At 37.8% G+C, this 17,821-nt stretch overlaps 14 non-coding genes and 4 pseudogenes across 14 annotated transcripts; all 18 read right to left on the bottom strand.

The window, feature by feature from the left end:
• Positions 1–3,281: 3,281 nt before the first annotated feature.
• Positions 3,282–3,400, bottom strand: LOC130618137 (5S ribosomal RNA). The gene has a single exon (XR_008979211.1). It is a non-coding gene; the product is annotated as a 5S ribosomal RNA (ribosomal RNA).
• Positions 3,401–3,850: 450 nt separating this feature from the next.
• On the bottom strand, positions 3,851–3,969 carry LOC130618403 (5S ribosomal RNA; annotated as a pseudogene).
• A 450-nt stretch (positions 3,970–4,419) lies between these two features.
• LOC130617925 (5S ribosomal RNA) lies at positions 4,420–4,538 on the bottom strand. Its single transcript, XR_008979000.1, has one exon. It is a non-coding gene; the product is annotated as a 5S ribosomal RNA (ribosomal RNA).
• A 450-nt stretch (positions 4,539–4,988) lies between these two features.
• LOC130618402 (5S ribosomal RNA) lies at positions 4,989–5,107 on the bottom strand (annotated as a pseudogene).
• Positions 5,108–5,557: 450 nt separating this feature from the next.
• LOC130618258 (5S ribosomal RNA) lies at positions 5,558–5,676 on the bottom strand. Its single transcript, XR_008979331.1, has one exon. It is a non-coding gene; the product is annotated as a 5S ribosomal RNA (ribosomal RNA).
• Positions 5,677–6,126: 450 nt separating this feature from the next.
• On the bottom strand, positions 6,127–6,245 carry LOC130618110 (5S ribosomal RNA). The gene has a single exon (XR_008979185.1). It is a non-coding gene; the product is annotated as a 5S ribosomal RNA (ribosomal RNA).
• A 450-nt stretch (positions 6,246–6,695) lies between these two features.
• On the bottom strand, positions 6,696–6,814 carry LOC130618256 (5S ribosomal RNA). The gene has a single exon (XR_008979329.1). It is a non-coding gene; the product is annotated as a 5S ribosomal RNA (ribosomal RNA).
• A 450-nt stretch (positions 6,815–7,264) lies between these two features.
• LOC130616752 (5S ribosomal RNA) lies at positions 7,265–7,383 on the bottom strand. The gene has a single exon (XR_008977832.1). It is a non-coding gene; the product is annotated as a 5S ribosomal RNA (ribosomal RNA).
• Positions 7,384–7,833: 450 nt separating this feature from the next.
• Positions 7,834–7,951, bottom strand: LOC130618253 (5S ribosomal RNA). The gene has a single exon (XR_008979327.1). It is a non-coding gene; the product is annotated as a 5S ribosomal RNA (ribosomal RNA).
• Positions 7,952–8,401: 450 nt separating this feature from the next.
• Positions 8,402–8,520, bottom strand: LOC130618683 (5S ribosomal RNA; annotated as a pseudogene).
• Positions 8,521–13,703: 5,183 nt separating this feature from the next.
• Positions 13,704–13,822, bottom strand: LOC130616704 (5S ribosomal RNA). Its single transcript, XR_008977785.1, has one exon. It is a non-coding gene; the product is annotated as a 5S ribosomal RNA (ribosomal RNA).
• A 450-nt stretch (positions 13,823–14,272) lies between these two features.
• LOC130618669 (5S ribosomal RNA) lies at positions 14,273–14,391 on the bottom strand (annotated as a pseudogene).
• Positions 14,392–14,841: 450 nt separating this feature from the next.
• On the bottom strand, positions 14,842–14,960 carry LOC130616703 (5S ribosomal RNA). The gene has a single exon (XR_008977784.1). It is a non-coding gene; the product is annotated as a 5S ribosomal RNA (ribosomal RNA).
• Positions 14,961–15,410: 450 nt separating this feature from the next.
• Positions 15,411–15,529, bottom strand: LOC130617385 (5S ribosomal RNA). Its single transcript, XR_008978462.1, has one exon. It is a non-coding gene; the product is annotated as a 5S ribosomal RNA (ribosomal RNA).
• A 450-nt stretch (positions 15,530–15,979) lies between these two features.
• LOC130616702 (5S ribosomal RNA) lies at positions 15,980–16,098 on the bottom strand. The gene has a single exon (XR_008977783.1). It is a non-coding gene; the product is annotated as a 5S ribosomal RNA (ribosomal RNA).
• Positions 16,099–16,548: 450 nt separating this feature from the next.
• On the bottom strand, positions 16,549–16,667 carry LOC130618164 (5S ribosomal RNA). The gene has a single exon (XR_008979239.1). It is a non-coding gene; the product is annotated as a 5S ribosomal RNA (ribosomal RNA).
• A 450-nt stretch (positions 16,668–17,117) lies between these two features.
• LOC130616701 (5S ribosomal RNA) lies at positions 17,118–17,236 on the bottom strand. The gene has a single exon (XR_008977781.1). It is a non-coding gene; the product is annotated as a 5S ribosomal RNA (ribosomal RNA).
• Positions 17,237–17,686: 450 nt separating this feature from the next.
• LOC130617398 (5S ribosomal RNA) lies at positions 17,687–17,805 on the bottom strand. The gene has a single exon (XR_008978476.1). It is a non-coding gene; the product is annotated as a 5S ribosomal RNA (ribosomal RNA).
• Positions 17,806–17,821: the final 16 nt, after the last annotated feature.

The following is a 17,821-nucleotide window of genomic DNA, read 5'->3' as shown; positions in this document are numbered from 1 at the left end:
ATTGGAATTGGATGATAAATCAGAAAGTTCGAGTGACGAATGTGGTGAAGACGCTGCTGATAGTGATTATGTTCCTTCACAGAATGAGAATGCAACAGAATCTGATCTTTCGCAGAATGAGTGTGTCAGTTGGAAGGAGAAAATTAGAAATGAACGTGTATTTCTAGTTTACGAGAGTAAGTTATTTGAATTGCTCGGTCGGTGTCCAAGGTGTGGTGGGCCTGTTGATCAATCTGAAATCAGAGAAGTTATGAATACCGGTTCCCAATTGCATTTAAAAATTAATTGCTTCAATGAATGCAATATCGAATGGAAAAGTCAACCAATGGTCGGCTCACTAAACGGATTGGGAAATTTATTTATTTCAACATCAATCGCTTTTTCAGGGGTACCGTTTGCAAAAATTTCGAGGTTTGCATGGTTGATTAATTTGAAATTCATATCTGACAGTGTGTATTATCAGATTCGACGTGATTTCATCCTTCCCGTAGTTAGACAAAAGTGGAATGTCGAACGTAAACGTATGGTGGAATTGTTGAAATCGCGTGATGTCGTTGTTCTCGTTGGTGACGGAAGATGCGATAGCCCTGGCCATTCTGCAAAGTACTGCAATTATACGTTCATGGAAACACTTACCGGGAAAGTTATTGACACTGTTGTGGTACCTGTAACAGAAGTAAAGAATTCAAACGCCATGGAAAAAGAAGGGTTTGTTCGTATTTTACGACAGCTGCAAAATAATGATGTTCACGTGGATGTTGTGGCCACAGATAAACACACACAAATACGCAAACTAATGCGAGTGAACCCTGAGTTCAACAGAATCAAACATCAATTTGATCCAAGGCACGTTGCCAAAAATATAAATAAAAAAATCAATAAAATTGCAAAAAAGAAAAGTCATGAAAGTTTGTTAGAGTGGGTACCTTCAATAGTGAACCACTTCTGGTGGAGCGTTACAACTGCCAATGGCGATGCTGACCTTATCTATGAAAAATTTCAGTCAATCATCTATCACACTATCAACAAACATGAATGGCCGGGATGTAAAAAATTTAAAAGGTGTGAACATGAACCACTTACGAAAGAAGAACAAAAAAGTAAGAACTGGTTGTTAGAGGGTTCACCAGCTCATCAATATTTAGTTTCAATGGTCAGAGACAAGTCCTTCAAAAATGACTTGAAGTATTTAACGGATGTCGTGCACACAACGAATGTGGAAGTTTTTAACAACCTTTTGTTGAAGTATATTCCTAAGCAGTACCATTTTCAGCACGATCATATGGTCATGGGTGCTTATCTGGCTGCTTTGGATAATAACTTCAACTGCCAGCGAACTCAAGCAATTATTCAATCTGGTGAACAGCTTGGGAAACCACGCTTCAAAATTGCTTGGCGCAAACCAACGAAGAAGTTAATCGCTAGAACAGTATTTGAGAAAAAAAATTATGAATACTTGAAGGTCATGATGATAGGTGCATACAAACGAGCGGCGAAACGTGAAAAACACAGGTCGAGAAAGCGAATCATGGCACCAAAAGAAAGAGCAAGCCGAGATGAAATAATTGAGAAGAAAACGAAAATGGCGAGATTTAAAACATGATATATACATGTAATTTAGAAAAGGTTTTGGGGGAAGCGATTTAATTCTATCAAATATGAAAAACGTCCTGGGTTCTAAGTGCACAAATTCAGTCGAATAGGCGTTTGTGTTAAGGGCTCTATCTGTTCTGTTCTTCGCTCGTCATGTACTCCCACGCCTGGATAATTTCAGACATCCCGTCTGCTCCCTCATCGTCGCCATCGAAATTCACATAAATTCCATTTTCTTCTGGAAATTTTTTTCTAATTTTTGAAACCACACAAGCAGGAATGATTCTACGAACATGTCTTCCAAGTTTTGTATAAACAAACCAAGAAAACTGTCGATACGCTGCGTAGCGATAAGTCCTAAAACGAGAAAACAGCCTGGGGATGAGGTTCATTAAATGTATATTTTTGCATGTACATAAGTTGAGTATAGTTTTTTGAGATATAAATAGAGTTATTTTGTTGTTTTGTATTTTGTTGAGCGTGTTGAGAAACATTTTGTATGAGATCTATGTTTGAGAATAATATATATTTTTACCGATTCGGTATATTGTCTATGCAAGGTAGCCATGCACCTTCCCTGTCATTCAAACTAACCATAGCGGTCCATAAAACATGTGGATTTAAACACACAGCATCGAAACTTTCATGCTGAGTTACGCATGTATAATCTAGAAAAAAAACAAATTGGGAAAATTTACAAACTAGATCTAGAGGCCTGTCTCATACAGGTCCTGGGATCGAGCATATAAAAATTTCTTAGTTATTCATTCAACAAAATATGCACACTAATTAATTATACAGAATCATACCACCAGAAATATATCTCAACTTTATTTCGTCGATTTCTGTGCAGCATAAACATTCACGACTCACAGGCATCGTACAGCAAAACGAACATTTACACCATGAGGATGGTTCGACGTCTAGGCGATTGATACGAGGCTCTTGCTCTCTAACTTCTTCTAGACAGTCGGGAACATCTTCCCAACTATCATCGCTATCATTGTTGGAATTGTTAACAACCTTTTTTTGTGGTTCAAACTGGTAAGGATTTACAGACATTTTGCTGCATTAACGAAACGATTTTCTTGTGTATTATGTATTTCGCGCGCTTTTGATACTGAACTGGCGCGTCACAACTTTGACCCATGGAAAAAAGACTGGACGCTAGAGTTGAATTTTACCGAAATATAATCACAACAAAATGGAGGCGAGCGCTGCTGTTTTTACGAGGTAAACATGGATATATCTACTACATAATATTGATTTGGCTAAAAAGACTTTCTCTACTATATTTCTTTGAATGTTTTGAGTTGCATAAGCATTACTTGTGTAGACACCTCGGGATCCCTTTAAAAGCTCTTTTTAGGCGCTATCGATTCTTTACGACAACCATGCGCTTTAAGATTTCCGGTAAAAAGTTCCAACGAAGGAAATCTAGGGTACTTTCAGACTTAATTTTCATATGACAAAGTTAATTAGCAAAGTAAGTACATCGCCATTTTCTTTGTCTGACGCTCGTAATCCATTTATGTGCGACGTGGCGCATTTATTGCAGCAAGATTGTAGCCGTTTTGAAGGGAAAGCAACTTCTAATCACGTCCCTTACTTGATTTACTCAGCGGCTATTGCGTAAAAAAGATACGTCACAGTCGTAATGATAAATAATGTAACGTGAAATAGTCAATAGCCAACGACACCGGGAGATCCCAGGCGGTCCCCCATCCAAGTACTATCCCGGCCCGACGATGCTTAACTTCCGTGATCGGACGAGAACAGTTGTGTTCATCGTGGTATGGTCGTAGACAAACATACGGGTAGATATCTACGATTTATTAGCACATTACATCGAAAATGGTTCGAACTTTAAAGATCATAATTCTTGACTGGGTGATCGGAAATAGTTCGTGTTTATGGGCATTTGAAAGCTCCTTTTAAGCGCTATCGATTCTTTATGACAATAATGCGCTTTAAGATTTCCGGTAAAAAGTTCCAACGAAGGCAATCTAGGGTACTTTCAGACTTAATTTTCATATGACAAAGTTAGTTAGCAAAGTAAGTACATCGCCATTTTATTTGTCTGACGCTCGTAATCCATTCATTTGCGACGTGGCGCATTTATTGCAGCACGATTGTAGCCGTTTTGAAGGGAAAGCAACTTGTAATCAGGTCTCTTTCTTGATTTACTCAGCGGCTATTGCGTAAAAAAGATACGTCACAGTCGTAATGATAAATAATGTAACGTGAAAACGTCAATAGCCTACGACACCGGGAGATCCCGGGCGGTCCCCCATCCAAATACTATCCCGGCTCGACGATGCTTAACTTCCGTGATCAGACGAGAACAGGTGTGTTCATCGTGGTATGGTCGTAGACACACATACGGGCAGATATCTACGATTTATTAGCACATTACATCGAAAATGGTTCAAACTTTAAAGGTCATATTTCTTGACTGGGTGATCGGAAATAGTTCGTGTTTATGTGCATTTGAAAGCTCCTTTTAAGCGCTATCGATTCTTTACGACAATAATGCGCTTTAAGATTTCCGGTAAAAAGTTCCAACGAAGGCAATCTAGGGTACTTTCAGACTTAATTTTCATATGACAAAGTTAGTTAGCAAAGTAAGTACATCGCCATTTTCTTTGTCTGACGCTCGTAATCCATTCATTTGCGACGTGGCGCATTTATTGCAGCACGATTCTAGCCGTTTTGAAGGGAAAGCAACTTCTAATCATGTCCCTTACTTGATTTACTCGGCGGCTATTGCGTAAAAAAGATACGTCACAGTCGTGATGATAAATAATGTAATGTGAAAACGTCAATAGCCTACGACACCGGGAGATCCCAGGCGGTTCCCCATCCAAGTACTATGCCGGCCCGACGATGCTTAACTTCCGTGATCGGACGAGAACAGGTGTGTTCATCGTGGTATGGTCGTAGACAAACATACGGGTAGATATCTACGATTTATTAGCACATTACATCGAAAATGGTTCGAACTTTAAAGATCATAATTCTTGACTGGGTGATCGGAAATAGTTCGTGTTTATGTGCATTTGAAAGCTCCTTTTAAGCGCTATCGATTCTTTACGACAATAATGCGCTTTAAGATTTCCGGTAAAAAGTTCCAACGAAGGCAATCTAGGGTACTTTCAGACTTAATTTTCATATGACAAAGTTAGTTAGCAAAGTAAGTACATCGCCATTTTCTTTGTCTGACGCTCGTAATCCATTCATTTGCGACGTGGCGCATTTATTGCAGCACGATTCTAGCCGTTTTGAAGGGAAAGCAACTTGTAATCATGTCCCTTACTTGATTTACTCGGCGGCTATTGCGTAAAAAAGATACGTCACAGTCGTGATGATAAATAATGTAACGTGAAAACGTCAATAGCCTACGACACCGGGAGATCCCGGGCGGTCCCCCATCCAAATACTATCCCGGCTCGACGATGCTTAACTTCCGTGATCAGACGAGAACAGGTGTGTTCATCGTGGTATGGTCGTAGACACACATACGGGCAGATATCTACGATTTATTAGCACATTACATCGAAAATGGTTCAAACTTTAAAGGTCATATTTCTTGACTGGATCATCCGGAATAGGTCGTGTTTATGTGCATTTGAAAGCTCTTTTTAAGCGCTATCGATTCGTTACAACAATAATGCGCTTTATGATTTCCGGTAAAAAGTTCCAACGAAGGCAATCTAGGGTACTTGCAGACTTAATTTTCATATGACAAAGTTAATTAGCAAAGTAACTACATCGCCATTTTCTTTATCTGACGCTCTTAATCCATTCATTTGCGACGTGGCGCATTTATTGCAGCAAGATTGTAGCCCTTTTTAAGGGAAAAAAACTTCTAATCATGTCCCTTACTTGATTTACTCGGCGGCTATTGCGTAAAAAAGATACGTCACAGTCGTGATGATAAATAATGTAACGTGAAAACGTCAATAGCCAACGCCACCAGGAGATCCCAGGCGGTCCACCATCCAAGTACTATCCCGGCCCGACGATGCTTAACTTCCGTGATCGGACGAGAACAGGTGTGTTCATCGTGGTATGGTCGTAGACAAACATACGTGTAGATATCTACGATTTATTTGCACATTACATCGAAAATGGTTCGAACTTTAAAGATCATAATTCTTGACTGGGTGATCGGAAATAGTTCGTGTTTATGTGCATTTGAAAGCTCCTTTTAAGCGCTATCGATTCTTTACGACAATAATGCGCTTTATGATTTCCGGTAAAAAGTTTCAACGAAAGCAATCTAGGGTACTTGCAGACTTAATTTTCATATGACAAAGTTAATTAGCAAAGTAACTACATCGCCATTTTCTTTGTCTGACGCTCGTAATCCATTCATTTGCGACGTGGCGCATTTATTGCAGCAAGATTGTAGCCCTTTTTAAGGGAAAGAAACTTCTAATCATGTCCCTTACTTGATTTACTCGGCGGCTATTGCGTAAAAAAGATACGTCACAGTCGTGATGATAAATAATGTAACGTGAAAACGTCAATAGCCTACGACACCGGGAGATCCCGGGCGGTCCCCCATCCAAGTACTATCCCGGCTCGACGATGCTTAACTTCCGTGATCAGACGAGAACAGGTGTGTTCATCGTGGTATGGTCGTAGACACACATACGGGCAGATATCTACGATTTATTAGCACATTACATCGAAAATGGTTCAAACTTTAAAGGTCATATTTCTTGACTGGATCATCCGGAATAGGTCGTGTTTATGTGCATTTGAAAGCTCTTTTTAAGCGCTATCGATTCTTTACAACAATAATGCGCTTTATGATTTCCGGTAAAAAGTTCCAACGAAGGCAATCTAGGGTACTTGCAGACTTAATTTTCATATGACAAAGTTAATTAGCAAAGTAACTACATCGCCATTTTCTTTATCTGACGCTCTTAATCCATTCATTTGCGACGTGGCGCATTTATTGCAGCAAGATTGTAGCCCTTTTTAAGGGAAAAAAACTTCTAATCATGTCCCTTACTTGATTTACTCGGCGGCTATTGCGTAAAAAAGATACGTCACAGTCGTGATGATAAATAATGTAACGTGAAAACGTCAATAGCCAACGCCACCAGGAGATCCCAGGCGGTCCACCATCCAAGTACTATCCCGGCCCGACGATGCTTAACTTCCGTGATCGGACGAGAACAGGTGTGTTCATCGTGGTATGGTCGTAGACAAACATACGGGTAGATATCTACGATTTATTTGCACATTACATCGAAAATGGTTCGAACTTTAAAGATCATAATTCTTGACTGGGTGATCGGAAATAGTTCGTGTTTATGTGCATTTGAAAGCTCCTTTTAAGCGCTATCGATTCTTTACGACAATAATGCGCTTTAAGATTTCCGGTAAAAAGTTCCAACGAAGGCAATCTAGGGTACTTTCAGACTTAATTTTCATATGACAAAGTTAGTTAGCAAAGTAAGTACATCGCCATTTTCTTTGTCTGACGCTCGTAATCCATTCATTTGCGACGTGGCGCATTTATTGCAGCACGATTGTAGCCGTTTTGAAGGGAAAGCAACTTGTAATCATGTCTCTTTCTTGATTTACTCAGCGGCTATTGCGTAAAAAAGATACGTCACAGTCGTAATGATAAATAATGTAACGTGAAAAAGTCAATAGCCAACGACACCAGGAATTCCCAGGCGGTCCCCCATCAAAGTACTATCCCGGCCCGACGATGCTTAACTTCCGTGATCGGACGAGAACAGGTGTGTTCATTGTGGTATGGTCGTAGACAAACAAACGGGCAGATATCTACGATTTATTAGCACATTACATCGAAAATGGTTCAAACTTTAAGGGTCATATTTCTTGACTGGATCATCCGGAATAGATCGTGTTTATGTGCATTTGAAAGCTCTTTTTAAGCGCTATCGATTCTTTACAACAATAATGCGCTTTATGATTTCCGGTAAAAAGTTCCAACGAAAGCAATCTAGGGTACTTGCAGACTTAATTTTCATATGACAAAGTTAATTAGCAAAGTAACTACATCGCCATTTTCTTTATCTGACGCTCTTAATCCATTCATTTGCGACGTGGCGCATTTATTGCAGCAAGATTGTAGCCCTTTGTAAAGGAAAAAAACTTCTAATCATGTCCCTTACTTGATTTACTCGGCGGCTATTGCGTAAAAAAGATACGTCACAGTCGTGATGATAAATAATGTAACGTGAAAACGTCAATAGCCTACGACACCGGGAGATCCCAGGCGGACCCCATCCAAGTACTATCCCGGCCCGACGATGCTTAACTTCCGTGATCGGACGAGAACAGGTGTGTTCATCGTGGTATGGTCGTAGACAAACATACGGGTAGATATCTACGATTTATTAGCACATTACATCGAAAATGGTTCGAACTTTAAAGATCATAATTCTTGACTGGGTGATCGGAAATAGTTCGTGTTTATGTGCATTTGAAAGCTCCTTTTAAGCGCTATCGATTCTTTACGACAATAATGCGCTTTAAGATTTCCGGTAAAAAGTTCCAACGAAGGCAATCTAGGGTACTTTCAGATTTAATTTTCATATGACAAAGTTAGTTAGCAAAGTAAGTATATCGCCATTTTCTTTGTCTGACGCTGGTAATCCATTCATTTGCGACGTGGCGCATTTATTGCAACACGATTCTAGCCGTTTTGAAGGGAAAGCAACTTGTAATCATGTCTCTTTCTTGATTTACTCAGCGGCTATTGCGTAAAAAAGATACGTCACAGTCGTAATGATACATAATGTAACGTGAAAAAGTCAAAAGCCTACGACACAAGGAGTTCCGAGGCGGTCCCCCATCAAAGTACTATCCCGGCCCGACGATGCTTAACTTCCGTGATCGGACAAGAGCAGGTGTGTTCATTGTAGTATGGTCGTAGACAAACAAACGGGCAGATATCTACGATTTATTAGCACATTACATCGAAAATGGTTCAAACTTTAAAGGTCATATTTCTTGACTGGATCATCCGGAATAGGTCGTGTTTATGTGCATTTGAAAGCTCTTTTTAAGCGCTATCGATTCTTCTTCTTCTTCTTCTTAATTTATTTAACGTCGGAGAAATAACTATGTACATATAGCTTCCTGATATAAAAAAATAAATAAATACATACTTATAAATATACAGGAAACTAATCAAATCCGACAAAAATTTGTTTATGGTTTTATGAAAAATGTATAAAAATTAAGAAAAAATATTTAAATAGACCGAGTGACTGAAATCATACTCCTTTAGTTTCGTTTTAAATTTTTTAAGGCTGTTACAACTTTTCAATTCGGAAGGTAAAGTATTCCAAATTTTAGGCCCCAATGAGCGAAGACATTTTTCCCCAAAATTTTTTGTATTAAAGTTCAATGTTTTAAGATTATTTAAATATTGACTTCGTACTGGCCTGTTTGTTTCGCTGCGTTGAAAGATGTCTAACATAAATGGCGGATTTAAATTATTAAGAGATTTAAAAATCTCTATACATAGATTTCGTATTCGCATAATTTTCATGTAGTTACTTTTGTTCTTGGTAGAAATGTACCTTTCTTTTCTCTCTGAATATCCGCTATCTACAAATTTTAGGGCTCGCTTATGGAGTTTTTCGACCCTAGAAAGTGATTTTGAAGATGAGAAATTCCAAATAAGTGGACAGTAGTTAAAGTTTGAATACACAAAACTTTCTGCTAAGACACTCTTAGCTTTAAAAGGAAGTATGTTTTTAAATCTATACAAAGCATTTAGTTGCGCAGATGCTTTCTTGCAAACCTCATTTAAGTGCTGATCAAATCTAAGGTTATTGTCAATTTTAACTCCTAACAGTTTGACTGTGTCTTGCGAATATATGTTTTTATCTCCGATTCTTATCAGTTTACTACTTGTGTTTTCTATCCTATCTTTGCTGATTATAATGCATTGAAATTTGTCAGGGTTAGCAATCATTTTATTTTCATGTAGCCATGCTAACGCCTGCTCAGACTCACCTTCTAAAATTTTAATGAGGTTTGGAATTGAATTGGAAAAGCTTGACAATGTATTATCATCAGCATAGTTGTGTAGGTCACTTCTGGTTATAAAAAGAAAAATATCGTTAAGAAAAATATTAAAAATTATCGGGCCTAAGATTGATCCTTGCGGCACGCCTGAAAGAATCATTTGGAAAAGACTGTAGTGTCCGTTTATACGAGTAGATTGTTCTCTATTTGTTAGGTATGACAGGACAAATTTCAGGGCATTAATTTCAAATCCATATGCCTCAAGTTTAGCGATTAGTAAATCATGTGGCACACAATCGAATGCTTTTGATAGATCCATTAAGACTGCACCAACCACGTAATTCTTATCAAGTTTTTTTTTCCATTCTTCTAGTAAACGAATTAAGACATGCTGTGTGTTATAGTTTTTCCGATAGGCTGACAAAAATATTGAAAGTTTCGATTCTATGAAAGACATGATTTGATCCTTCATTATGTTTTCATAGAATTTTGAAAATACATTCAAACAACTGACAGGTCTAAAATTTTTAATGCTATGTTTGTCTTTGCCTCCTTTGTCAAGAGGTGCTACCGTTGCACGTTTGGCTCCATCGGGAAAAATATTCAATTTTATGCTGCTGTTTATAGCATTTTTCAATGGGCCAATCAGATATTCACTAGCTAACTTCACAAGCTTTGGGGGTATTTTGTCTCTACCTGGAGAGGAATTTATGTTTAAATTAGTAAAAAGTTTTTTGATTGTGTTGTCATCTACCTCCTCAAAGTTAAAAAAATTTATATTTTCGTTGCAGGCTTTAATTTTGACAATACTCGGATGACTCTCGTATGTTTTAATTATCTCATTAATTAGTCTCTCTTTGTCTAAGGAATTTCGATAATCAATTGATATTGGCTTGGTTCCACTACTTTTTTCTACAATGTTAATATAGTGTTCATTAAATAATTCAGCAAGCTCACTGTCATTGGTTATCTGAGCACCATCTTTGATAATCATAATGTTATCATTGTTCAAACCACTTTTATTGGTTATAAACGGCTTAATAGTTTTCCAAAAAGTTTTATTTTCTACAATCCCAGAATCTATAACATTTTTAAAATACATTTTTATGGCTTTCTTTCTGAGTCCAACACACTTATTTCGTTGTTTTTTATAGTTAATCTTGTTTTCTTCAGTAGGATCTTTATTGTATCGGTTTTTAAATCTTGACCTGGTATAAATGGCTTGCCTAAGTTCTTTATTCATAAAAGGTGCTTCATTTCCCCTGAGCAGTTTCTGTTTTAACGGGGCATGCTTTTCAATAATAGAACTAAACGTTTTTGTCAAGTGGTCGTAATTTGAAGCAGGGTCATTTTCATTAAAATCAAAACGTGTATTCCTAACATCAGAAAGAAACTTTCTCTTATCAAACTTTCTGTTACTTCTATAAACAATTAGTTTTGGTTTCAATCTTACCAGATGAGATCTTAGGAAAGTTGTAATCATCAGATGATGGTCACTGAGTCCAGTCTCAGTAACCATAGTGTTTTGAAAAGACCTTTGTTTATTTGTTAAAATAACATCAATTGATGTTCCTTGTTCACTTGCAAAACATGTTTTGTCTTTGACTAAGTTTTTTAGGTCAAAAGTATCGCAAAGAGAAGTTATGTAATGATAATTTATTATTTCATTTTTATTATGAGTATCAATGTTTATGTCCCCCATCACAATGATGTTATCACAAAATGAGAGTGTTTTGTTTAGAATTTTCTCCAAATCTTCAAAGAAACTTTGAAGATTAGAATGACGTGGTGGACGATAAAGGGTGATAATAGTCCATTTTTTGTTTCTGACGTTTAGCTCAGAACATATAATTTCATTACTTGTAAGGTTAGCTATGTTTATTTGCTTACAAACCACTCCCTTTTTTACATACTCAATTAGCCCACCCCCATTTTTATCCCGACCTTTTCTAGATCTTAATTCATAATCATCAATAGTAAATTGACTATTTGGAAAAGTACTATCTAATTTTGTTTCAGATAATACAAAATAATCTGGAGCAAATTTCACAAAGATTTCCCTTAAGTCAATTATTTTTTTCCTTAAACTATTTATATTCAAATATCCTATCAATAGATTGAAAGGATTTTTGATTCTAATATCACAGACATTTTTCAGAGAATTTTGTAAATTATATGTAGAATCATGTGATTGGTCAGTCTCAAATTGATCATTTAATTCCTTATTGCATTCAGAAGAAGTAACCCCATATGGATGTGTTACACCCTGGGAGCAGGATGCCGTAAGTTCAGTGCTTATCCTATCAGAAATCAGTATACATTCGTTTCTATAAAATCCAGACCTAAAAAATTATTTATATAAAATAAGAAATTATTAGCTAACAAAACTTTACCACTTTCCATTAGATGTAATCCATCTTTCCATAAATTAGATTCCATAATATTACTATTGTCGATAAAAATATAGCCATATTTCTTTGCCTCGTTCTCAAGTATATGATTTAACGATTTGATAAACTCAAAATCAATACGAGTACAGATAATAACACTTGAAATAAAAACTTTTTCGACGCCATGATCGATGTATACGCGTGATAGTTTGATTATTTTTTCTGCAATTTCATTAACTGATGATTTATTTCTCTTTATATCCAGCAAGTCGTTTATTCCAACATGCACAACTACTATTTCTGGATTCTCATCTACTAAGGTTGGTAGAGAGTAATGACCCAAATTTTTAATATTTGAACCAGGAAAAACTTTAAATCTTGCATCACCGTTTCTCAAATGATTATTGAATTCTCGAGTATTTATGCCTTTTGCGATGCTATCACTGATAATTCTAATCTTCTTTTTATTTTTACGGGTTTCAGATGATTTGATGTTATGTTGTAAAAGATCTCTTTCTGGAGAAAGGTTAATAACGGGATTTGGTCTTCTTATAGATTTATTTGGTTGTGGTGGTGCGTAACTTTGATTATTCGTAAGTGGTTGTGCGTCATAGTGATTATTGTTGTTTTGTTCGTTCTGAAGTGTACTAAACCGATTTGAAAGACTGAATCTATTATTATATCGTTTCTCTATTTTTCCCGAGGGACCTTTCTTTACTTCGTTCCAATCATTGGTTTCTGATTTGTTTTTAATTTTTTCATAATTATTTATGTTTATGTCTTGTAACAAAACGTCCCTCAACAAACTTTGAGATTCTTTTATCTCGTTTTTTAAAAAATCGTTTTCTTCCTTCAAGTGAACAACCAAATCATTTACCATATTTCTTCTTAATTTACCGACTTCATACGAGACGTATTCTTTCAGGTCCGATACCATTTTAACTATTTCTTTTAAAACTTCAAAGTTTTTAACCTGTTGTAGTTCCTGAGCGAGAAGATCGAGGTGGTCTACTTTTTCATCTGGTTCTTGGATATCATCTTCTCCTTCTTCCCTATCAACACTCGTAATTTTGCCAGTAAAAATGTTTTTACTTATCCTATAGCTAGGTAATCCTCGTCTGTTTATGAGAAAAAGTTTATCAGTATCGCAAAGTCGTTGAACAGTATATTTTACCTTTTCTGGACTGAATTCTTTCGACTCAACAATAATACTGTCCATATCTGCACGTTTCTTTCTTCCATGAATATTTTTAATAGATTGCAAAACGCTTTCTTCTAATGTTTCCATATCCTCGGTGTAATTTACTAAGATATCTTTAGCCGCCATCTTTCAACCTGCTGCCGTCCTCTACGTTTCTGCTACGTCCCCGTGCCTATTTGCGATTCTTTACAACAATAAGGCGCTTTATGATTTCCGGTAAAAAGTTTCAACGAAAGCAATCTAGGGTACTTGCAGACTTAATTTTCATATGACAAAGTTAATTAGCAAAGTAACTACATCGCCATTTTCTTTATCTGACGCTCTTAATCCATTCATTTGCGACGTGGCGCATTTATTGCAGCAAGATTGTAGCCCTTTTTAAGGGAAAGAAACTTCTAATCATGTCCCTTACTTGATTTACTCGGCGGCTATTGCGTAAAAAAGATACGTCACAGTCGTGATGATAAATAATGTAACGTGAAAACGTCAATAGCCTACGACACCGGGAGATCCCAGGCGGTCCCCCATCCAAGTACTATCCCGGCCCGACGATGCTTAACTTCCGTGATCGGACGAGAACAGGTGTGTTCATCGTGGTATGGTCGTAGACAAACATACGGGTAGATATCTACGATTTATTAGCACATTACATCGAAAATGGTTCGAACTTTAACGATCATAATTCTGGACTGGGTGATCGGAAATAGTTCGTGTTTATGTGCATTTGAAAGCTCCTTTTAAGCGCTATCGATTCTTTACGACAATAATGCGCTTTAAGATTTCCGGTAAAAAGTTCCAACGAAGGCAATCTAGGGTACTTTCAGACTTAATTTTCATATGACAAAGTTAGTTAGCAAAGTAAGTACATCGCCATTTTCTTTGTCTGACGCTCGTAATCCATTCATTTGCGACGTGGCGCATTTATTGCAACACGATTCTAGCCGTTTTGAAGGGAAAGCAACTTGTAATCATGTCTCTTTCTTGATTTACTCAGCGGCTATTGCGTAAAAAAGATACGTCACAGTCGTAATGATACATAATGTAACGTGAAAAAGTCAATAGCCTACGACACAAGGAGTTCCGAGGCGGTCCCCCATCCAAGTACTATCCCGGCCCGACGATGCTTAACTTCCGTGATCGGACAAGAGCAGGTGTGTTCATTGTAGTATGGTCGTAGACAAACAAACGGGCAGATATCTACGATTTATTAGCACATTACATCGAAAATGGTTCAAACTTTAAAGGTCATATTTCTTGACTGGATCATCCGGAATAGGTCGTGTTTATGTGCATTTGAAAGCTCTTTTTAAGCGCTATCGATTCTTTACAACAATAATGCGCTTTATGATTTCCGGTAAAAAGTTTCAACGAAAGCAATCTAGGGTACTTGCAGACTTAATTTTCATATGACAAAGTTAATTAGCAAAGTAACTACATCGCCATTTTCTTTATCTGACGCTCTTAATCCATTCATTTGCGACGTGGCGCATTTATTGCAGCAAGATTGTAGCCCTTTTTAAGGGAAAGAAACTTCTAATCATGTCCCTTACTTGATTTACTCGGCGGCTATTGCGTAAAAAAGATACGTCACAGTCGTGATGATAAATAATGTAACGTGAAAACGTCAATAGCCTACGACACCGGGAGATCCCAGGCGGTCCCCCATCCAAGTACTATCCCGGCCCGACGATGCTTAACTTCCGTGATCGGACGAGAACAGGTGTGTTCATCGTGGTATGGTCGTAGACAAACATACGGGTAGATATCTACGATTTATTAGCACATTACATCGAAAATGGTTCGAATTTTAACGATCATAATTCTTGACTGGGTGATCGGAAATAGTTCGTGTTTATGTGCATTTGAAAGCTCCTTTTAAGCGCTATCGATTCTTTACGACAATAATGCGCTTTAAGATTTCCGGTAAAAAGTTCCAACGAAGGCAATCTAGGGTACTTTCAGACTTAATTTTCATATGACAAAGTTAGTTAGCAAAGTAAGTACATCGCCATTTTCTTTGTCTGACGCTCGTAATCCATTCATTTGCGACGTGGCGCATTTATTGCAGCACGATTGTAGCCGTTTTGAAGGGAAAGCAACTTGTAATCATGTCTCTTTCTTGATTTACTCAGCGGCTATTGCGTAAAAAAGATACGTCACAGTCGTAATGATAAATAATGTAACGTGAAAAAGTCAATAGCCTACGACACCAGGAATTCCCAGGCGGTCCCCCATCAAAGTACTATCCCGGCACGACGATGCTTAACTTCCGTGATCGGACGAGAACAGGTGTGTTCATTGTGGTATGGTCGTAGACAAACAAACGGGCAGATATCTACGATTTATTAGCACATTACATCGAAAATGGTTCAAACTTTAAGGGTCATATTTCTTGACTGGATCATCCGGAATAGATCGTGTTTATGTGCATTTGAAAGCTCTTTTTAAGCGCTATCGATTCTTTACAACAATAATGCGCTTTATGATTTCCGGTAAAAAGTTCCAACGAAAGCAATCTAGGGTACTTGCAGACTTAATTTTCATATGACAAAGTTAATTAGCAAAGTAACTACATCGCCATTTTCTTTATCTGACGCTCTTAATCCATTCATTTGCGACGTGGCGCATTTATTGCAGCAAGATTGTAGCCCTTTGTAAGGGAAAGAAACTTCTAATCATGTCCCTTACTTGATTTACTCGGCGGCTATTGCGTAAAAAAGATACGTCACAGTCGTGATGATAAATAATGTAACGTGAAAACGTCAATAGCCTACGACACCGGGAGATCCCAGGCGGTCCCCCATCCAAGTACTATCCCGGCCCGACGATGCTTAACTTCCGTGATCGGACGAGAACAGGTGTGTTCATCGTGGTATGGTCGTAGACAAACATACGGGTAGAAATCTACGATTTATTAGCACATTACATCGAAAATGGTTCGAACTTTAAAGATCATAATTCTTGACTGGGTGATCGGAAATAGTTCGTGTTTATGTGCATTTGAAAGCTCCTTTTAAGCGCTATCGATTCTTTACGACAATAATGCGCTTTAAGATTTCCGGTAAAAAGTTCCAACGAAGGCAATCTAGGGTACTTTCAGATTTAATTTTCATATGACAAAGTTAGTTAGCAAAGTAAGTACATCGCCATTTTCTTTGTCTGACGCTCGTAATCCATTCATTTGCGACGTGGCGCATTTATTGCAACACGATTCTAGCCGTTTTGAAGGGAAAGCAACTTGTAATCATGTCTCTTTCTTGATTTACTCAGCGGTTATTGCGTAAAAAATATAAGTCACAGTCGTGATGATAAATAATGTAACGTGAAAAAGTCAAAAGCCTACGACACCAGGAGTTCCGAGGCGGTCCCCCATCCAAGTACTATCCCGGCCCGACGATGCTTAACTTCCGTGATCGGACGAGAGCAGGTGTGTTCATTGTAGTATGGTCGTAGACAAACAAACGGGCAGATATCTACGATTTATTAGCACATTACATCGAAAATGGTTCAAACTTTAAAGGTCATATTTCTTGACTGGATCATCCGGAATAGGTCGTGTTTATGTGCATTTGAAAGCTCTTTTTAAGCGCTATCGATTCTTTACAACAATAATGCGCTTTATGATTTCCGGTAAAAAGTTTCAACGAAAGCAATCTAGGGTACTTGCAGACTTAATTTTCATATGACAAAGTTAATTAGCAAAGTAACTACATCGCCATTTTCTTTATCTGACGCTCTTAATCCATTCATTTGCGACGTGGCGCATTTATTGCAGCAAGATTGTAGCCCTTTTTAAGGGAAAGAAACTTCTAATCATGTCCCTTACTTGATTTACTCGGCGGCTATTGCGTAAAAAAGATACGTCACAGTCGTGATGATAAATAATGTAACGTGAAAACGTCAATAGCCTACGACACCGGGAGATCCCAGGCGGTCCCCCATCCAAGTACTATCCCGGCCCGACGATGCTTAACTTCCGTGATCGGACGAGAACAGGTGTGTTCATCGTGGTATGGTCGTAGACAAACATACGGGTAGATATCTACGATTTATTAGCACATTACATCGAAAATGGTTTAAACTTTAAAGATCATAATTCTTGACTGGGTGATCGGAAATAGTTCGTGTTTATGTGCATTTGAAAGCTCCTTTTAAGCGCTATCGATTCTTTACGACAATAATGCGCTTTAAGATTTCCGGTAAAAAATTCCAACGAAGGCAATCTAGGGTACTTTCAGACTTAATTTTCATATGACAAAGTTAGTTAGCAAAGTAAGTACATCGCCATTTTCTTTGTCTGACGCTCGTAATCCATTCATTTGCGACGTAGCGCATTTATTGCAGCACGATTGTAGCCGTTTTGAAGGGAAAGCAACTTGTAATCATGTCTCTTTCTTGATTTACTCAGCGGCTATTGCGTAAAAAAGATACGTCACAGTCGTAATGATAAATAATGTAACGTGAAAAAGTCAATAGCCTACGACACCAGGAGTTCCCAGGCGGTCCCCCATCCAAGTACTATCCCGGCCCGACGATGCTTAACTTCCGTGATCGGACGAGAACAGGTGTGTTCATCGTGGTATGGTCGTAGACAAACAAACGGGCAGAT

This window comes from Hydractinia symbiolongicarpus, chromosome 11 (assembly GCF_029227915.1).
Source record: "Hydractinia symbiolongicarpus strain clone_291-10 chromosome 11, HSymV2.1, whole genome shotgun sequence".
Taxonomy (NCBI): domain Eukaryota; kingdom Metazoa; phylum Cnidaria; class Hydrozoa; order Anthoathecata; family Hydractiniidae; genus Hydractinia; species Hydractinia symbiolongicarpus.
This window is presented reverse-complemented; position numbering and strand designations above follow the sequence as displayed.